This window comes from Otolemur garnettii, unplaced genomic scaffold, assembly GCF_000181295.1.
Source record: "Otolemur garnettii isolate 467f Iridium unplaced genomic scaffold, OtoGar3 scaffold00089, whole genome shotgun sequence".
NCBI lineage: Eukaryota > Metazoa > Chordata > Mammalia > Primates > Galagidae > Otolemur > Otolemur garnettii.
The window spans coordinates 437,908-456,511 of NW_003852484.1; the positions used below are offsets into that span (position 1 = coordinate 437,908).

Consider the following 18,604-nt stretch of genomic DNA (forward strand, 5'->3'; position numbering starts at 1 on the left):
CCTCCCAAGTAGCTGGGACTATAGGTGCCTACCACAATGCCTGGCTATTTTTAGAGATGGGGGTCTTGCTGTTGGTTAGGCTGGTCTCCAACTAGTGAATTCAGTCTCTCTATCCACGTTGGCCTCCCAGAGTGCTAGGAGTATAGATGTGAGCTACCATGCCTGGCCTATTTTAGAAAAATTGTTTGTGTCTCTTCCTAGTCAGTCTCCTCTACAATAATTGTTCTGATTTTTTTCCTTCATAGATTACTGTTGTGCCTTAAGCTTCATGTAATGCTCTAGTGTCTGGCTTCTTTTGTATAGTATAATGTTTTTGTGATTCATCTATGTTGGTTGAATGTATCAGTAGTTCATTCCTTTTCCTTATTGGGTAATAGTCTATCATTTTAACATCCTAAGGTTTGTTTATCCATTTTCCTTTTTATGGTTATTTGCATTATCTCTTATTTTTAATCATTTTGAATGAAGTTTCTCTGAATTCTCTTTTTTAATGGGAGGAAGGGTGTCACTTTTATCACCTGGGCTAGAGTGCAGTGGTATTATTATAGCTCCCTGCAACCTCAGGTTCCTGGGCTCACATATTCCTTACTATGAAAATTTTTGTACAAGTTTTTTTTCATTTCTTTTGGTACATTTTTGGGGAGCTTACTTTTGGGGAGTTTTTGTTATTGATCTGCCTATCTTTAAATCAGTACTACACTGGGTTTTTTAAAAAAATTATTTATTTATTTATTATTTATTTATTTATTGACAGAGTCTCAAGCGGTTGCCCTGGGTAGAGTGCCATGGTGTCATGACTCACAGCAACCTTCAACTCTTGGGCTCAAGTGATCTTCTTGCCTCAGTTTTTCTGTTTTTAATAGAGACGGGGATCTAGCTTTTTGCTCAGGCTAGTCTCGAACTTCTGAGCTTAGGCAATCCACCCGTCTCGGCCTCCCAGAGTGCTAGGATTACAGGCATGAGCCACTGCACCTGGCTTTAAAAATTTTCTGTGTTAAAATTTTTTTTCTTAGAGGCTCTTGTTCTGTTGCCCAGACTATAATGCATTGGCACAGTCATAGTGCACTGCCTTGAACTCCTAGGCTTAAGTGATCCTCACACCTCAGCCTTCCCAGTAGCTGGGACTATAGGTGTGAGCCACCATGCGTAGCTTGTACTTTTTTTATTTTTTGTAGAGTCACAGTCTGGCTATGTTGTCTAGGCTGGTCTTAAACTGCTGGCCTCAAAGTGATCCTCCTGTTGTGGCCTTCCAAAGTGCTAGGATTACAGTCGTATAACCATGCCCAGTCAGTACCACACTGTTTTTATTGCTGTGCCTTTTATATTAAATCTTGAAATCAAGTAGTGTAAGTCCTCCAATTTTGTTGTTATTTTGCCAATCTGTTGTGGCTATTTTAGGTCCCTTGTATTTTCTTATATAATAGAGTCAGCTGAGTTTTCATTGGGATTGCATTGATTTCTGTATTTATTTGATGAAAACCAACATCTAAATAATAGTGCCTTCCAATTCATGAACACGGTATATTTCCACATTTATTTAGGTTTTCTTTAGTTTATTTTAGCATTGTTCTGTAGTTTTCAATGTAGTGTTACTGAATACATTTTGTTAAATTTACCCCTAAATATTTCATGTTTTGGATGCTGTTGTAAATGCTATTTTTTTTTTTTTTTTTTTTGTAGAGACAGAGTCTCACTTTATCGCCCTTGGTAGAGTGCCATGTTGTCACACAGCTCATAGCAACCTCCAACTCCTGGGCCTAGGTGATTTCTCTTGCCTTAGCCTCCTGAGCAGCTGGGACTACAGGCACCCACCAGAACGCCTGGCTATATTTTTGTTGTGGTTTGGCCAGGGCAGGGTTTGGACCTGCCACCCTTGGTATATGGGGCTGGGGCACTACCCACTAAGCCTAGTGCTGCACAGGCACTGCCTGAAAATGTTATATTTTAAATTTCAAATTCTGATTGTTCATTACTAGGATATAGAAGATTTTTTTCACTATCATATATATTGTCTGTATGTTTTATTTACTTATTTATTTGCAGTTTTGGCTGGGGCTGGGCTTGAACCCACCACCTCCGGTGTATGGGGCTGGTGCCCTACTCCTTGAGTCACAGGCGCCATCCTGTTGTCTCTGTTTTAATTCTTACTTTCCAATATGAAATGTCTTTTTTTTTTTTTTTCTTTTCATACTACACTACTAGAACCTATAGAACAATGATGAATAGAAGTGGTCAGAGTAGATAATCTTGATTTTGTTCCCAATTTTAAGGAGCCTGCATTCAGTCTTTCACTATTAAGAATTATGCTGGCCAGGTGTAATCCTCACAGTCTGGGAGGCTGAGGTGGGAAGATCGCTTGAGATCAGGAGTTTGAGACCAGCCTGAACAAGAACGTGATCCTTTCTCTATTAAAAATAGAAAAGATTGGCTGGGTATGGTGGCATACATCTGTAGTCCTAGGTACTTGAGTGGCTAAGGCAGGAGGATCACTTGAGCTCAAGAATTCAGGTTGTGAGGAGCTATGATTACACCACTGCACTCTATCTGAGGCAAGACTCTGTCTTAAAGAAAAAGCATTATGATAAAGAGTTTAGAACCAGCTGGGGCACCATAACAAGACCTCAACTCATAAGAAATAGAAAAATTAGCCTGGTGAGGTGGTGGTGTGTGCCGGTAGTCCCACCTGTCTGGGTTAGGTAGGAAGATAGGTTTTGCCTAGGATTTTGAGGCTATAGTGAGCTGTGATGACACTACTGCACTCTAGCTAAGGCAAGAGAAGTTTATGCTGGCCACGGGCTCTAAAAAAAAAAAACCCAAAAATGGTGGGTGTAGGCTTTTCATAGATGCTGTTTATTAGACTGAAGATGTTTTCTTCCTACCTATTTTTCTGAAAAAAAATTTTTTTAAAGCATGAATGAACTCAAATACTTTTAACTCAAATACTTTTTCTGTATGTATTGAAATGATCCTATGGTTATGCTCTTTTTTTTCTCTTAATATGGTAAATTGCATTGATTATCAAATGTTGAACAGTGTTTGCATTCCTAGGACAAACCACCCTTGGTCATGATATGTCAGCTTTTCTGTTTTTGGATTCAGTTTGCTAAATTTAATATTTTCATGTTAATCTGTGGTTTTCTCTTGAATATCTTTATATACTTACTGATCTTCTTGATCTGTCAGTTACTGACAGGACTATTGGAGCCTCTAATAGTTAAAGCAAGTTTGTTTGCAGAAAGTGTCCGTTCAAAATTATACGTTGTGTTTGATTGTCATGTCTCTTTAGTTTTTATTAGTTTGAGTTAGTGTCTCACATTTTGAATGTACATTTTTCTTTCTTTTTTCTTTTGAGGCATCATCTCACTCAGTTGCACTGGGGTTGAGTGCCGTGGTGTTGTATCTCACAGCAACCTCAGACTCTTGGGCTCAAGTGATTCTCTTGCCTCAGCCTCCCGAGTAGCTGGGCCTATAGGCACCTGCCACAATGCCTGGCTATTGTTAGAGATAGGATCTCGCTCTTACTCAGGCTGGTCTTGAACTCCTGAGTTCAAGCAATCTGCCTACCCCGGCCTTCCAGAGTGCCTGAGATTATAGGCATGAGCCACTGTGCCTGGCCCTTGAATATACATTTTTCATTTATTTTGTAGAATGGCCCTCAGTTTGGGGTTATCTGATTTTTTCCCCCTCCTTATGAAATTTTAGTAAAGAATCTGGCAGGAGTATCATACAAGTAATGCTGCATTTTTTTACCCATTGCCTTCCAATAGGCAATACATGATTTTTATTTATTCTATTCTGATGATAGTTCATTTTATTTTTTATATTTTTAGAGACAGAGTCTCAACTTTATTGCCTGTGGTAGAGTGCTGTAGTGTCATAGCTCCCAGCAACTTCCAACTCCTGAGTTTAGGTGATTCTCTTGCCTCAACCTCCCAAGTAGCTGGGACCACAGGTGCCTGCCACAACACCCAGTTATTTTTTTGTTGCAGTTTGGCCAGGGCTGGGTTTGAACCCGCCACCTTTGGTATATGGGGCTGGCACCCTACTTGCTGAGCCACAGGTGCCGCCCTAATGGTTCACTTTAAATCAAGTGATATCTGCTAGTCTTCACCACTGTAAAGTTAATTTCATTCCTTATCACATTTTAAAATTTATTAATTAATATGTATCAATATGGATTTCGAGTGCACTGGGTTAAAATTGCTGGGTTAAAATCAATTACCATGATTATTTTACTTTATTTATTTTATTTTATTTTATTTTTTACCATGATTATTTTAGTGCTGAGTTTAAGATTTGGCTGACAGGAGCCTCTGTATTCTTGATGTGTCCTATCAGTCTTTGAGTACTCTTTTTACTTTTTAAAAAACTTTTTATTTGGTTCCATGTACCCTCCACCCAGTTTTCCCCAGTGGTTATATTTTGTATAACTATAATGAAATGTCAAAATCAAGCAACTGACATTACTATAATATATCCAATGTTGAGTACTTTATCAAGTGTAGATTTGTGTAATCAATCACCAATGCAGTCAAGATACAGAATACGTCCAGGCATGGTGGCTCACATCTGTAATCCTAGCACTCTGGGAGACCGAGGTGGGTAGATTGCCTGAGCTCACCAGTTTAAGTCCAGCCTGAGAAAATAGCCAGGTGTTGTGGCAGGTGCCTGTAGTCCCAATTACTTGGGAGGCTGAGGCAAGAGAATCACTTAAGCCCAAGAGTTTGAGGTTGCTGTGAGCTGTGATGTGACAGCACTCTACTGAGGGTAAAAAGGAAAAACTCTGTCTCAAAAAAAAAAAGATACAGAATAAGCCATCATGACAAAGCTCCACCTAGGTTTACCCTTTTATAGTCACACCTCTTCTCTTTGCCTCCACCATTCCTAACCCCCAACTACCCCTAATTTGTTGTCTGTCTCTATAATTTTGTCATTTTGAGAATGTTATACCAGTGGATTCAAGAGTATGTAACCTTTTGAAATTGATTTTTTTCACTCAGTATAATATTTTTGAGAGCCATCCACGTTGTTGTATATTCAGTGATTTGTTTCTTTTTTTCTTTTTTTTTTTATGGAGTAGCATTCCATAGTATGGATGTACCATGGTTTGACCATTCACTTATCTATGGACATTTGGTTGTTTTCACATTTTGGCTATTACAAATAAAGCTTCTGTGAGCACTGGTGTGCAGGTTTTGTGTGAACATAAGTGTTGCATTTCCAGAATGAATAATACCTAGCCCTTCTTCTATTACCAGATATAATCACTCTTTTTTTTTTTTTTTTGGAGACAAGATCTCATTCTCTTGCCTTGGGTAGAGTGCTGTGGCATCATCATACCTCATAGCAACCTCAAACTCTTAGCCTCAAGTGATCCTCTTGCCTCAGCCTCCCAAGTAACTGGGATTACAGGCACCAGCTACAATGCCCAGTTACGTTTTCTATTTTTGGTAGAGACAGGGCCTTATTCCTGCTCAGGCTTGAGCTCCTGAGCTCAAGCAATCCACCTGTCTTGACCTCCCAGAGTGCTAGGATTACAGGTGTGAGCCCGTACTCAGCCTGATATAATCACTCTTAACATTTTGGTATATGTGCTTTATGCTTTTTTGACATGCATACTATATAAAGGATTGTTTTGCTTTTTATGTCTTCTTTTCACTTAGCATATTTTGAACTTTTCTGAGTTCATTATCTAAAATTTCTTCAGTGTTTGCTTGATATTTCATTTCTGTAGTAACCCATGTTTAGGTCTTGTTACTCCTAATATATAACAATAAATTTAAGTCCATTCTGAAAATGAGTCAATGAAAAGTTGTATCATATACCAGATGGGCAGAATTTATTTAGATTTGTATGACATTGTTTTATGGTAAAACATAACAGACCGGCAAAATTACCTCTTATTTTGTGTTCCTGTTGATAAGGCAGAGAGGTTAAAAACAGGTCTTGGGACAATGAAAATACATTTTTGAATTAAAGAGAAGACATTGACCTAGAACAATATGATCCAGATCTCCAAATGTGTAGAAACTTAAGCTAATAGGCTTTCATTCACTTTTTTCCTAGATTTTGCTTAAGTCTTTTAAAAATTCATATTTGACATGTTAATGGTCTTTGTTTTTTTTTTTTTTTTTTAATTGAGACTGAGCCTCACAATGTTACTTTTGGGAGAGTGCCGTGTTGTCACAGCTCACAGCAACTTCTAACTCTTAGGCTTAAGTGAGTCTATTGCTTCAGCCTCCCAAGTAGCTGGGACTATAGGCACCTGCCACAATGCCCAACTATTTTTTTTGTTACAGATGTCATTGTTGTTCATCTGGTCCTGGCCGGGTTCACACCCACCAGCCTCAAAGTGTGTGACTGGCACCATAACCACTGTGCTATGGGTGCCGAGCCGGCCCCTATGCATTTTTGATAGTAAAGTATAGGCCAACTTTTCAGTGTCTACAGTTTACTGATTAGGACTTTAATTTTCTCATATACTAGATATTTAAAATTTAATAACACTAATTTTTCAGTTCCTTAGTCATACTTGTGACATTTCAAGTCCTCAGTAGCCACATGTGGTGGCTAATGGTTTTTGTATCAGACAGCATAGATAAAGAATATTTTCATTATTGCAGAATGTTTTATTAGATAACGCTGTACCAGAAAGCCTCTCAAGTTAGAAACTATATTTATTTCTGAAATTATTAAAAAAAACCCATTTAACTTAATCCTTTTTATTTCTCTCAAATCCATTCAGGAGGATTTAGGAGATCATAAATTTTTATGGTCTTTATTTTTCCAGTTTGATGGCAAGCACGTTAAGAGGAAAGACTTACGTTCTATATTAACAAAATTATAATTCACAGTGGTTGATACTACATTTGCCTCCTAGAAAACTATTCCATTGTATCATATGCAAGGAGTGAAGAGTGTTATACATTAGGGGCTATCTAAAAGATCATATTCTAGTCATGTAATGATGTAATAAAATATTTTAGGTATGTATAAGTCTTGAAAAAATATGCTTCAGCATTTGTTTAGCGTTTTATTTTAGTCATCAATTTTTGTGCTATAAAGCAGCATGAATAAAATTGCTACATTTATGCATTTTGTATTTATGATTGTTTAATGGCCTAAGAGACAAAATATGTTTGGCCATTGGTATAAGACCTCTGTTTTTTTGTTTGTTTATTTTTAAATTTCCTTGAATCCTATTATTAGGCTAAGAAGGATGGTATAGCTAATTCTCCCATGTCTCTCAAGTACCACTCAATAAAAACCTAATATATGGATGCTAGGGCTTTGTAACTTCTTCCTTCCAATTAAGAGAGAAAAAGGAATCATCTTACCTGTTTCAGTGGCTTTACAATATCATTTTTGCCACACATTTTGTATTCTGCTTTAATTGAAGAATGGGATTGCATTTATTGTGACAAATGATCTTTCAGAATCATCTGGAAGGTGACAAATCCATTTGCCTTTGTTTGCTTAAATAGCCTTTGGCAGAATATGCTGCTTCCTCTCTTTGGCTAACTCCCAATTTGTTATTAATGACATTGTATATCTTTCCAAAGTCATTTATGAATTGTACCCAATTCTTATTACCATTGCATTTCTTTTAAAGTTCATTTCTGGGATTCAGTAGTTCTCTTCTCACTGTCTGCTGGGTCTTTATCTTTTTAATTTATTTATTATGTTTTTAGAGACAGAGTCTCACTTTGTCACCCTTGGTAGAGTGCCATGGCGTCACAGCTCACAGCAACCTCCAGCTCCTGGGCTTAGGTGATTCTCTTGCCTCAGCCTCCAGAGTAGCTGGGACTACAGGCACCCCCCACAATGCCAAGCTATTTTTTTGTTGCAGTTTGGCTGGGACTGGGTTTGAACCCACCACCCTTGGTATATGGGGTTGGTGCCTTACTCACTGAGCCACAGATGCCGCCCTGGGTCCTTATCTTTTGATGTGATTGCATTGGCTTTTATTCGGCCTGTATGTTTCAAGAGGTGATTTTTCTTTTTTTTTAAAGCATTCAGGGCTGGGTGTGGTGGCTCATGGCTGTAATCCCAGCACTTTGGGAGGCCGAGGTAGGTGAATTGCCTGAGCTCATAAGTTCGAGACAGGCCTGAGCTAGAGCGGGACCCCTACCTCTAAAAACAACTGGGCGTTGTGGTGGGTGTCTGTAGTCCTAGCTACTCAGGAGGCTGAGGCAAGAGAATCGCTTGAGCCCAAGAGTTAGATGTTGCTATGAGCTATGGCGCTATAGCACTCTACTAGGGGCCACAAAGTGAGACTCTGTTTCAAAAAAAAAAAAAAAATTCAGATCCTTTTTACTTCAGCATACTCTCTGAATCTCGCTTTGGATATAGATTGAACTTATTTTATTCTATTTATTTATATATTTTTTTGTAATAAATAAGGCAATGGCCAACTATTACTCATTTGTAGCTTTTTTGAGATAAGCTATCAAGTCTGCCCTTTCTCCCTTCTTCTTAATGCCAGCGAAGATCATTTTTGTTCCAGGGATGTACTTCTTGGGATTCTCCAAATACTCCATCAGTGTATCCTCTCCCCAGGTTATGCCTTTGTTCTTATTGGCATCTGTGTAAGAGAAGCCAGCAGCCTGACCTGTCTTCCTCCCAAAGAGGCCATGGAGATTTGGCCCAGTCTTGTGCTTGCCTCTTTTTTCCACAGTATGGCACTGGGCACACTTCTGAACAAAAATCTTCTTGCCTTTCTCAGTATCACCCATATTTAATTCGCTGTTTGGTTGCTGACAGTACCAAAGTTCCGAGCTGGAAGCCGGACGTCCTGCTCTCTCGATTGAACTTATTTTAAGGAGACTATATGGTAACTAACATTCTAGTTTTTTCACATGACTTAACCTTTGTGCTGCATGACTCTTATAAAAAGTGTCTTATCTAATAGGAATCAGTATTTGAGCAGAAAGCCTGGATTGGGTAATCTTTCATAGTCTTTCCTGGTGAGAGTTATGCTACTAACTTCAACTCACCTGGTAAGTAGATGAATCAGAATATCTTTTCTAGTGTATTATTTAGGAATAATACAGCACGGTCTATTTTGTATTATTCTCCCCAGTTCTTAAAGTTGTTTGACCCTCAGGTGGACGTACATTGTTAATAGAAGATTTATTTGTTCATAAGTTTAATAACATAGCCTTTCTTTGAACACTCCTTAGTATAGTTCTGTTTGAGCTTTAATGTCTAATTGCTTGATCTGGAATTGTGCAACAGTGGTTCTGAATGAGTTACCCTCTTAGGTCAATACTGCACAAATTGGGAATCTTTCAGGACAATGATGTGACAGGGCCAGCTCAGCTAGACCAGTTTTAGAGATGTCTACTTTTCTTTTTTTTTTTTTTTTGAGACGGAGCCTCAAGCTATCCCCCTGGGTAGAGTGCCATGGCTTCACAGCTCCCAGCAACCTCCAACTCCTGGGCTCAAGCGAGTCTCCTGCCTCCGCCTCCCAAGTAGCTGGGACTACAGGCGCCAACCACAGCGACGGCCATTTTTTGGTTGCAGCCATCGTTGTTTGGCGGGCCTGGGCTGGGAATTTGAACCCGCCACCTTAGGTGTATGTGGCTGGCGCCTTAGCCGATTGAGCCACAGGCGCCGAGCCATGTGTCTACTTTTCTTAACTGTGTGATGTAATTTATTATAAAAGAACTGCATAATCATCATGAAAATTCAAATGATGTAGGAGAGAATAGTAAGTAAAATTTCTTTGTTTCTGACCTAATTCCAAAGAGATAACTACCAATATTGATATCTTTCTAGAAGTTTTTAGAATCATAAACATATTGGATATGTTTACATGTATTTGTATCTATACAGTATGTTTTGGGCACATAATATATACCCATTTCATGTAAACATATATATTAGTACAAATTACTTTGTTTTATACAAATTGGATAATGCTATTTATATGCATTTGAAATTTGCTTTTTTTGTGGGGGGGGATAGTCTCACTTTTTTGCCCTCCGTAGAGTGCTGTGGCATCATAGCTCATATCAACCTCAAACTCTTGGGCTCAAGGCTCCCAAGTAGCTGGGACTATAGGCGCCTGCCACAACGCCCAGGTATTTTCAGAGATGGGGTCTCACTCTTGCTCAGGCTTGTCTTGACTTTTGAGCTCAAGCAGTCCATTCCCCTTGGCCTGTCAGAGTATTAGGATTATAGGTGTGAGCCTCTGTTCCTGGTCTTGAAATTTGCGTTATTCACTTAATGACCTGTCTTGTAGAGATTTTCATGTTATACATGTATTGCCTTATTTATTTTAGTGACTTATTAATGGTATGCCATAATTTGTTTAATCACTCTCCTATTAGTTGACATTTATCGTATTATTAGGTGCATATGTTTGAATGAAATAATGATGAAAAGAACATGCTTGTGTGTGTGTTTGATTATGCACATTTGTAGCATTATTTCCTTAGGTCTGTGTCTTTATTGAAATGTAAAATCATGCAGAAAAGTACACAAATTTTAAGTATACTTTTTGATGAATTTTCTGAAAAGTGAACATCTCATGGAACATTACTAGCATCCCAGAGACCCTCCTATTCTATCCCTTTTAAGTCACAGCCCTCCTCTAATTCCTAAAGGCAACCACTACCCCAACACATTTATTACAGTCTATTAGTTTTACCTAATTTTGAATTCTAAATAAACAGAATCATATGCACTATGTGTGTCTGGTTTCTTTGTTTTACATTGTTTATTAGGTATATCCATGTTATTCTTGTAGTAGTATTCTCATTTCTATAGAATTATTGGTTGTGTGAATAACATTCATTCCAGTTATAGTGGACATTTAGATTGTTTCTAGATAATGTCTGTCATGAAAAGTGCTGCTGTGACTATTTTTGGATGTGCCTTGTGGTGCATGTATTCTGTTGGTTATATACTTAGAATTGAATTTGCTGGGTATGTATATGTTCAGCTTTAGTACTAAACTGCCATAAGTTTTTCTAACTGATTTTGTCAGTTTATAATTGCTGCATATCCTTACTATTTAGTATTACCTTTACTTTTAATTTTAGCCATTTCAGTGGTTGTATAGTGGAATTGCAATATGCTTTTTAGTTTTCTTTCATTGATAACTAACGAAATCAACTATTTTTTTCATGTTTATTGACAATTGGGACCTTTTGTTAGTAAGGTAGTCATTCATAGTTTGCTCACTTCCCCCTCCAGCCCTTTTTTGAGACAGAGTCTCACACTGTTGTTGAGGCTAGAGTGCCATGATGTTAGCCTAGCTCACAGCATCTTCAAGTTCATGGGCTCAAGCAGTCCTCTTGCCTCAGCCTCCTGAGTGGCTGGGACTATAGGTGCTCACCTTAGTGCCTGGCTAATTTTTTTGTTTTAGTAGATACAGAATCTTGCTCTTATTCAGGCTGGTCTGGAACTCCTGAACTCATGTGATCCTCTTACTTTGGCCTCCCAAAGTACTGGAATTATAAGCATGAACCATCACATCTGGCCTATCTTTGTTAAGTCCCTAATTGGAGGACATGATGCCTTTCTTTGTTTTCCTGGGGCTGCCACAGGTGGAAGGAAGAGGTGGATGTCCTCCAGCCACTGCTGAGCCTTAACTAGGAATTAGACCTCACAGGGAGCTGCCATTCAAGTCATCCCACCTAGCAAACACAGCAGCAGAAGGATAACTAACACTGGCCTTGGAGTAGGTGGGGAATGAGAGAGAATCGTCCTGGGTCTCCTCTGTCTCTGCATATTTACACACGCGCATGCATATGTACATAGATTGTGAATCAAGAATAGGAGAATTATGTGATAAACAAGGGAGATAATGAAGACACTCAAGTTCCTGCAGTGGTGACATCAGCCTGTGGACAGGAACTGAGAGGGGCCTAGGGGTGCAGAGTGTAAGCACCAGTAGCTGTCCTGTGCCCTGCTTGTAAGCTGCACTGACCCCTGGAGGGCCATACCTCATTGCAGCTGCTAAATTTTGAGAAGGATCATGTAAACCCCCAAGGCTTTTCTTTTTTTTTTTTTTGTAGAGACAGAGCCTCCCTTTATCACCCTTGGTAGAGTGCCATGGCATCACACAGCTCATAGCAACCTCCAACTCCTGGGCTTAAGTGATTGTCTTGCCTCAGCCTCCCGAGTAGTTGGGACTACAGGCGCCTGCCTGGCTATTTTTTGGTTGCAGTTTGGCCGTGGCCAGTTTGAACCTGCCACCCTCGGTATATGGGGCTGGTGCCCTACTCACTGATTTATAGGCGCTGTCCGTGGCTGCTAAGTTTTGAGATGGCTCTTCCAAACCAGAGGCTTCTAGGCAAGATCAGCTCAGGTGGGGAAAGGATCTGGAAGGCATGGGAGCAATGGTCGAAGGAACTGGGCATTCAGAGCTTGGACAGGAACAGATAGTGGAGGAAGGTTGTAAGAGAGCATAAAAGGGCAGAGCATGTATGGATTAGGATCAAATGCAGAATTGACTTTTTTTTTCCCCTGTCCAGGGTAGAGTGCTGTGGTGTCAGCCTTATTTACAGCAACCTCAAACTTCTGGGTTTAAGTGATCTTCCTACTTCAACCTCCCGAGTACCTGGTAGTTTAGGAACCTACCACAATGCCTGGCTAATGTTTTTCTTTTTAGTAGAGACAGGGTCTTGCTTTTGCTCAGGCTAGTCTTGAACCCCTTAGCTCAAGGGAACCTCCAGTCTCATCTTCCCAGAATGTTAGGATTGCAGAGATGAGCCACCATGCCCAGCCCACTTCTGCTTTTTAATTTATAAGTATCTTTTCCTTTTGGTGTAGTATCCATTAAACATTCTAGGGCCATTAAAAATTTGTTTCATATTATAGAAGAAAGTAAATTATAATTTATGTATGGAAAAATGCAATATGTACAAAAAACATTTTTAAATTTGTGTAATTTAGATTTACTAAAAAGCAATTATAGAAATGGAAATAGCACTGGATTGAAAGTGATCAGATTTGGGTTTGAAGTCTAGTTTTGACACTTACTAGCTTAGGCATGATACATCTTTCCCTGGAGTTTTAGGTTCCTTATTGGTAACAGGATAAGAATTTATGTAATATTATACTGTGCATGTATATAAATATAATAATGTAAATGTCAGATTGCAGTAGTTAAGAAAGATCTCAGTCACTGGATTTGGAGGACTTGGGTTCAAATTTTGGCTTTCTCTCTCTCTTAATTCATAGTTTTTAGGCAAATAACTTTAACCTTTTAGGGCTTTACTTTTTTTATTTTTAAAATAGGATGGAGATACTTAGGAGATGGTTCCTGTAGGTCTAAATGCAATAGACTGTACAGGCTAGAGACCATGTATCATCACCATCCATTGTTTTTATAGCTACAGCACAGTGCCTGAAACCTAGTAAATGCTAGATAAATCTTAGTTTACTGTGGTGAGGAAAGAGGATCACAAAATTGCACAATGCCAGTAAACGTTGAAGATTTTTGTAATTAGAAAAGTGAGAGTCTAGAACAATTCAGCTTTTTATTTTGAAATAATTTTAGACTTAAAGTTGGAGAAGTAGTAGACTGCACATAAAACAGAGTGTCCAACCTTTTGGCTTCTTGGCTGCACATTGGACAAAGAGTTTTCTTGGGCTACAACGTATATACATAAACATTAATGAAAGCTGATGAGCAAAATAAAAAAACATGGCCATGCATAATTTTCATGATATCTGCTGCCACAGATAAGGAAAAACGTCCTCACGTGATAGTCCTAATAATGCCATGTTCAGGGAGTCTTTTAAAAATCATTAAGCAGGTCTCAAGTTTATGATTACTAATATTGTCTTTTTTTTTTTTGATATTTTGTCATAAAAGAGAGCAACATAAAATTAGTTGGATAGTTGGCACTATTTGAGAAACTAATGCATCAATATCTGGTTCCATGGATGTAATAGCAATTCTTAGTGAGTTCTCAGGTTGTTCATCAGATAATTTTGGCTCTCATTATACTTTTAATGTGCTTCATTTTCAGAAATAGTTGCTTACAAATGTAGGTGCTGCCAAAGAGTGGTGACATGAATAAAGTGTAATTGTGAAGGGAAGGATATTTGTCTCTGGGAAGATAGGACCTATAAAAGTCCAATAAAGAGACATGATCAGATTTTTCTTTAAGTTGAATTCCAGATTGCAGCTATACGTGTTCATTTGAAAATAAGCAGGTAACATATTTATGTTGACTGAAAATGGAGTCACAAGGGCACCAAAATATTTATTATTTTTCTGGAAATCTTAAAATCTGTTTTCAAATTATTGTGTCAAATTGAAAAGCATGCCTGCATATTTTTTGATATTCATAGGATTGTGTTTATCCAATGTGTCAAAATGCATAAAATGGTTTGCCTTAATTTAAGTTGGCTATAATTTCAGTTTCATTTGAAATACTGTTGTGGTTAGAAACATTGTATTGGTAAGTTCTTTTTCACCTTGAAGACAATTAATTGGTGTAAATGAATGATTAAATCTACTGAAAATGCTAAATCTGTAAGGCAGTTTTCATTGTCAAGTACTGGCACAAATTTGGTGTTTGAAACCATAAATGACTTAGCAATTTTATGTTGCAAATTATAAAATCTTTTTAACTTACAGAACCAGCACACTGTACCCCATGACTGCATTAATGTACCAAGCTATGATTTAAGTAAAAAATCTTTTTAACTAATGGCCTTAACTTACCCGTATTACTTCCAAAAAGTAAATAATGGCATCATAGTTAGGATCAGTACTTTTAAGAAATTCCTAAAATAGGCAAAGATTCAGTCCCTTGGCCCTGAAATTCATTATTTATTTATTTATTTATTTATTTATTTTTTTAGCGATAGTCTCACTATGTCACCCTTGGTAGAGTGCTATGGCATCATAGCTCAGAGCAACCTCTGACTCTTGGGCTTAAGTGATTCTCTTGCCTTAATGCCCAGCTATTTTTTGTTGCAGTTGTCATTGTTGTTTACCTGGCCCGGGTTGGGTTTGAACCCACCAGCTTCAGTGTATGTGGCTGGTGTTGTAACCACTGTGCTACAAGTGCTGAACCTGAAATTCACAATTTCGATGATGATTTGCATGATGTTATCCATTTTTAAAGCTTTTGCACATACATTTTCTTGATGTGGCTGTGCAGTGATACTTTAGCAAATGTGAACTTTGGGCAGCAATTGCATCATGTTCTACTAGTTTACAAGTCTCTTTTGCTTACTATCACTAGGACACCAGATAGTGTTGACAATTGACAAAGAAAATCACTTTAACATTTTTTACTGCTTCATATAAATCTCTTGACTTAGTTGTGTCTTTTAATGGCACTACAGAAGCCATGTCTTCAGTGACATTATATATGTTCTCAATACTACTAATAAAAATGGCAAATTGAGCTGTATTTTTAGTTTCAATGCTGTCATCTATCACCAAAGCATAAAATTAGAATTAGCAGTGTTACTCTTCAAATTTCTTTCAATAGATTTTCCAGCTTCTTCAATTCACTTGGCTGTTGTCTGGTGAGACAAACTGATTTTAGAAATATTCTCCCCCTTTCCAGGACAAATTATATCTGGCATGCTTTCCATACCTTGCTTAATAAACTTAACCATCCGTAAATGGTTGTGATATTTTTACTGTTAAATATGCTCACATATAACTAGCTTTTACAGTAGAATCTAGTGTGAGTTGTAATTTCTAAATAATTTTTTTTGATGAGAAGACAGACTTTTTCTCACTTCTGCTGTTTTGTTTTTAATGATACAGTCATTTATATATATTGACTTTGGCAACATGTTTTTGCATATAAGCCCTTTTCAAAGTATAGTTTTTGAAAACTTGCACAAATTCCCTACAAATTAAGCAGAGTGCCTTACTATTTGCCTTGACAAAAACATAACTCACCTGTCTACTTTTCATTGAACAGTCTTCCTTCATCTGTAATTTTTCTTTTTTGGGCTCTGTTTTCTTTTGAGATGTTGTAGATGCCATGCTGGGTTTAAAAAAATAATCACAAATAAGGTACTATACTTACTTTCTTATGAAATTTAGTTGACAAGATAATAGCAAGATTTAGGCCCTTTGACATCTCAGCTGCTGATGCAGGGCAAGGAGGAGGGCTGATTGTAAGGTGCAGTGTTGCCATGCTGGGTTTAAAAAAATAATCACAAATAAGGTACTATACTTTCTTATGAAATTTAGTTGAGAAGAAAATAGAAAGCAAGGTTTAGGTCCTTTGACATCTCAGCTGCTGATGCAGGGCACAGTGGAGGGCTGATTGTAAAGTGCAGTGTTGCCACGTGGGAGTGCCCTTAATTGTCAAATAAGAATGGTTTCCTGACTTCTAAACATTATGTGCCTATCATTGCAATGGTAGGTTGAAATATTATTGATAATCACTGCCTCTCTAAGTCATCATGAGCACATGTAACATCTGATGTTGTCAATTTGACTGCTCTTAGACAATAACACATTGGAATCCCCGCACTGCCGTAAAACCAAAGCCATGCATGTGTAAAAATAGTGAGAGCATATGTATATTTATTTTATGTGATATTGTGAAACAGTGTTGTAGTCTACAAAGTTCGCACTTGAGAATTGCCTAATCCACCAAAAAAAATCACGTTTTAAGTTTACAATAGAACTTATTTTGAATTCCATCTGTTTTCCCCATAATGTCCTTTTTCTTTTTTTTATTATTATTAAATGATAGCTGTATACATTAATGCAAACATGGGGTACAGTGTAGTACAGTGTAGTATTTTCATACACAATTTGAAATATTTTCATCAAACTCGTTAAAATAGACTTTGTGTCATTTACTTAGTTATTGTGTTAAAACATTTATACTCTAATTCTAGAAAAGTTCACTTGTACCCTTGTTAGACAGACCATATAGGTGATCTTTCCAGTCACCCTTCCACCACCCATCCGCCCCTCTCCCCTCCCCTCCCCCACCCCCTCCCCAATGTCCTTTTTCTGTCTGAGAATTCAGTTCAGGATCCACGTTTCAGTTAGTTATTCTATCTTCTTAGTCTCCTCCAACATGTGCCACTTGGTTAGACTTTTCCTTATCTTTTATGACCTTGATAACTTGATATCCCAAAATAACTGACCAGCTCAGTTGTTAAGCTCTTCTATGACCCATGACCTTTGAGTTATCAAGGTCATAGAAGAGCTTAATAACTGAGCTGGTCAGTTATTTTGAGATTGTCTCTCAATTTGAGTTTTCTGATGTTTTCTCATGGTTATACTGAAGCTCTGCATTTTGACAACCTCACGGATGTGTTGTTGTGTTCTCATGGCAGCATATCAGGGGATGTAATGTGAATATACCTTATAACTGGTGATACTGACCTTGATTCTTCCTTACTGCCATGTTGCCCCACTGTAAAGTTATAATTTTTTCCTTTTTAATTGACTGGTATCTTGGAGGAGATACTTTGTGATTGTTATAAATATCCTGTTTCTGAAATTTTTTGCCCACTGATTTTAATTTTAGTATTCATTTGGTACACCTTGCCTGTAATAGTTATTACTGTGGTGTTTGTCTAATTGTGATTTTGTATTTTCCTTATTCCTTCTGTATTTATGTTGATTGTAGTTGTTTCTTCTCTATTTTTACTTTAACTGTCTTAATTTTTTTTCCTTTTTATTGTTTGTGATTCATTGAGGGTAGAAAGAAATTAGGTTACACACTGATTGCATTTGTTAGAGAGAGAAAGTCCCTCTTATAATTGTGTCTCGCCCCCAAGAGATATGAAGAATATGTTCCAATTCAATCCAGGTTAATACAAAGGATATAAAGTCTCCATCTTTTTAAATGGATGGCTAGTATTCCATGGTGTGCATTTACGACAGCTCCATTCCTGGGTTAGTGGACATTTAGATTGTTTCTACATTTTGGCGATTATAAATTGAGCTGCGATAAATAGTCTAGTGCAAATGTCCTTATGATAAAAGGATTTTTTGTCTTCTGGGTGTTATCTCAATTTTTTATCCATGGATATTCATTTTATTCTATAGGTTATAATCCACCACTATCATTGCTTAGTTTCGTGCTCATATTGTTCTACCTTTGGCCATTAGGTGTTCATTCAGGCTGGCTGTCATGTTCTTTGACATATTATAATCCTTTTTTGAGTACTTTAGCTTCTGCCACCATGATTTTCCAAGATCGTCTTATGTTTTTACTTGTCTCAGCTCTGAGTTCCACCAGTTGCCAAAGAACTCTGGTTCTTTTTTTGTTTTGGTAGAGACATGGTCTCTAAAGGGCTATTGCTTATGTTGATTATATATCGATATTTACCATATTAGAAAGTAAACCTGAGAAATTTAAGTTTTACTTATAATAAATAACAATGAAACTCACTGCATGGTAGCATATAACGTTTAAAGATATTTTTTCTTTTAGGAACCTAGTGTGTTAGTAGTAATTTTGGGGGGGTGGGGGTGGATATGAGGTCTTACTATGTGATCCAGGCTGTTCTGGAATGCCTGATCTCAAGTGATTCTCCTGCTTTGGCTTCCCAAAGTGCTGGGATTATAGGTGTGCACCATCACAGTTCTAGCTTATAATTTTTTTTTTTTTTTTTGAGACAGAGACTTGCTCTGTTGCGC

General features: G+C 37.7%; 1 protein-coding gene and 1 pseudogene across 2 annotated transcripts in view; one reads left to right on the top strand and one right to left on the bottom strand.

The window, feature by feature from the left end:
- Nucleotides 1-18,604, top strand: part of ZNF148 (zinc finger protein 148) — a 172,658-nt gene that overhangs the window by 72,561 nt on the left and 81,493 nt on the right. The window lies entirely within an intron of this gene.
- Nucleotides 8,384-8,798, bottom strand: LOC100954328 (annotated as a pseudogene). Its single transcript, XR_001161505.2, has one exon. The product of XR_001161505.2 is annotated as a cytochrome c, somatic pseudogene (transcript).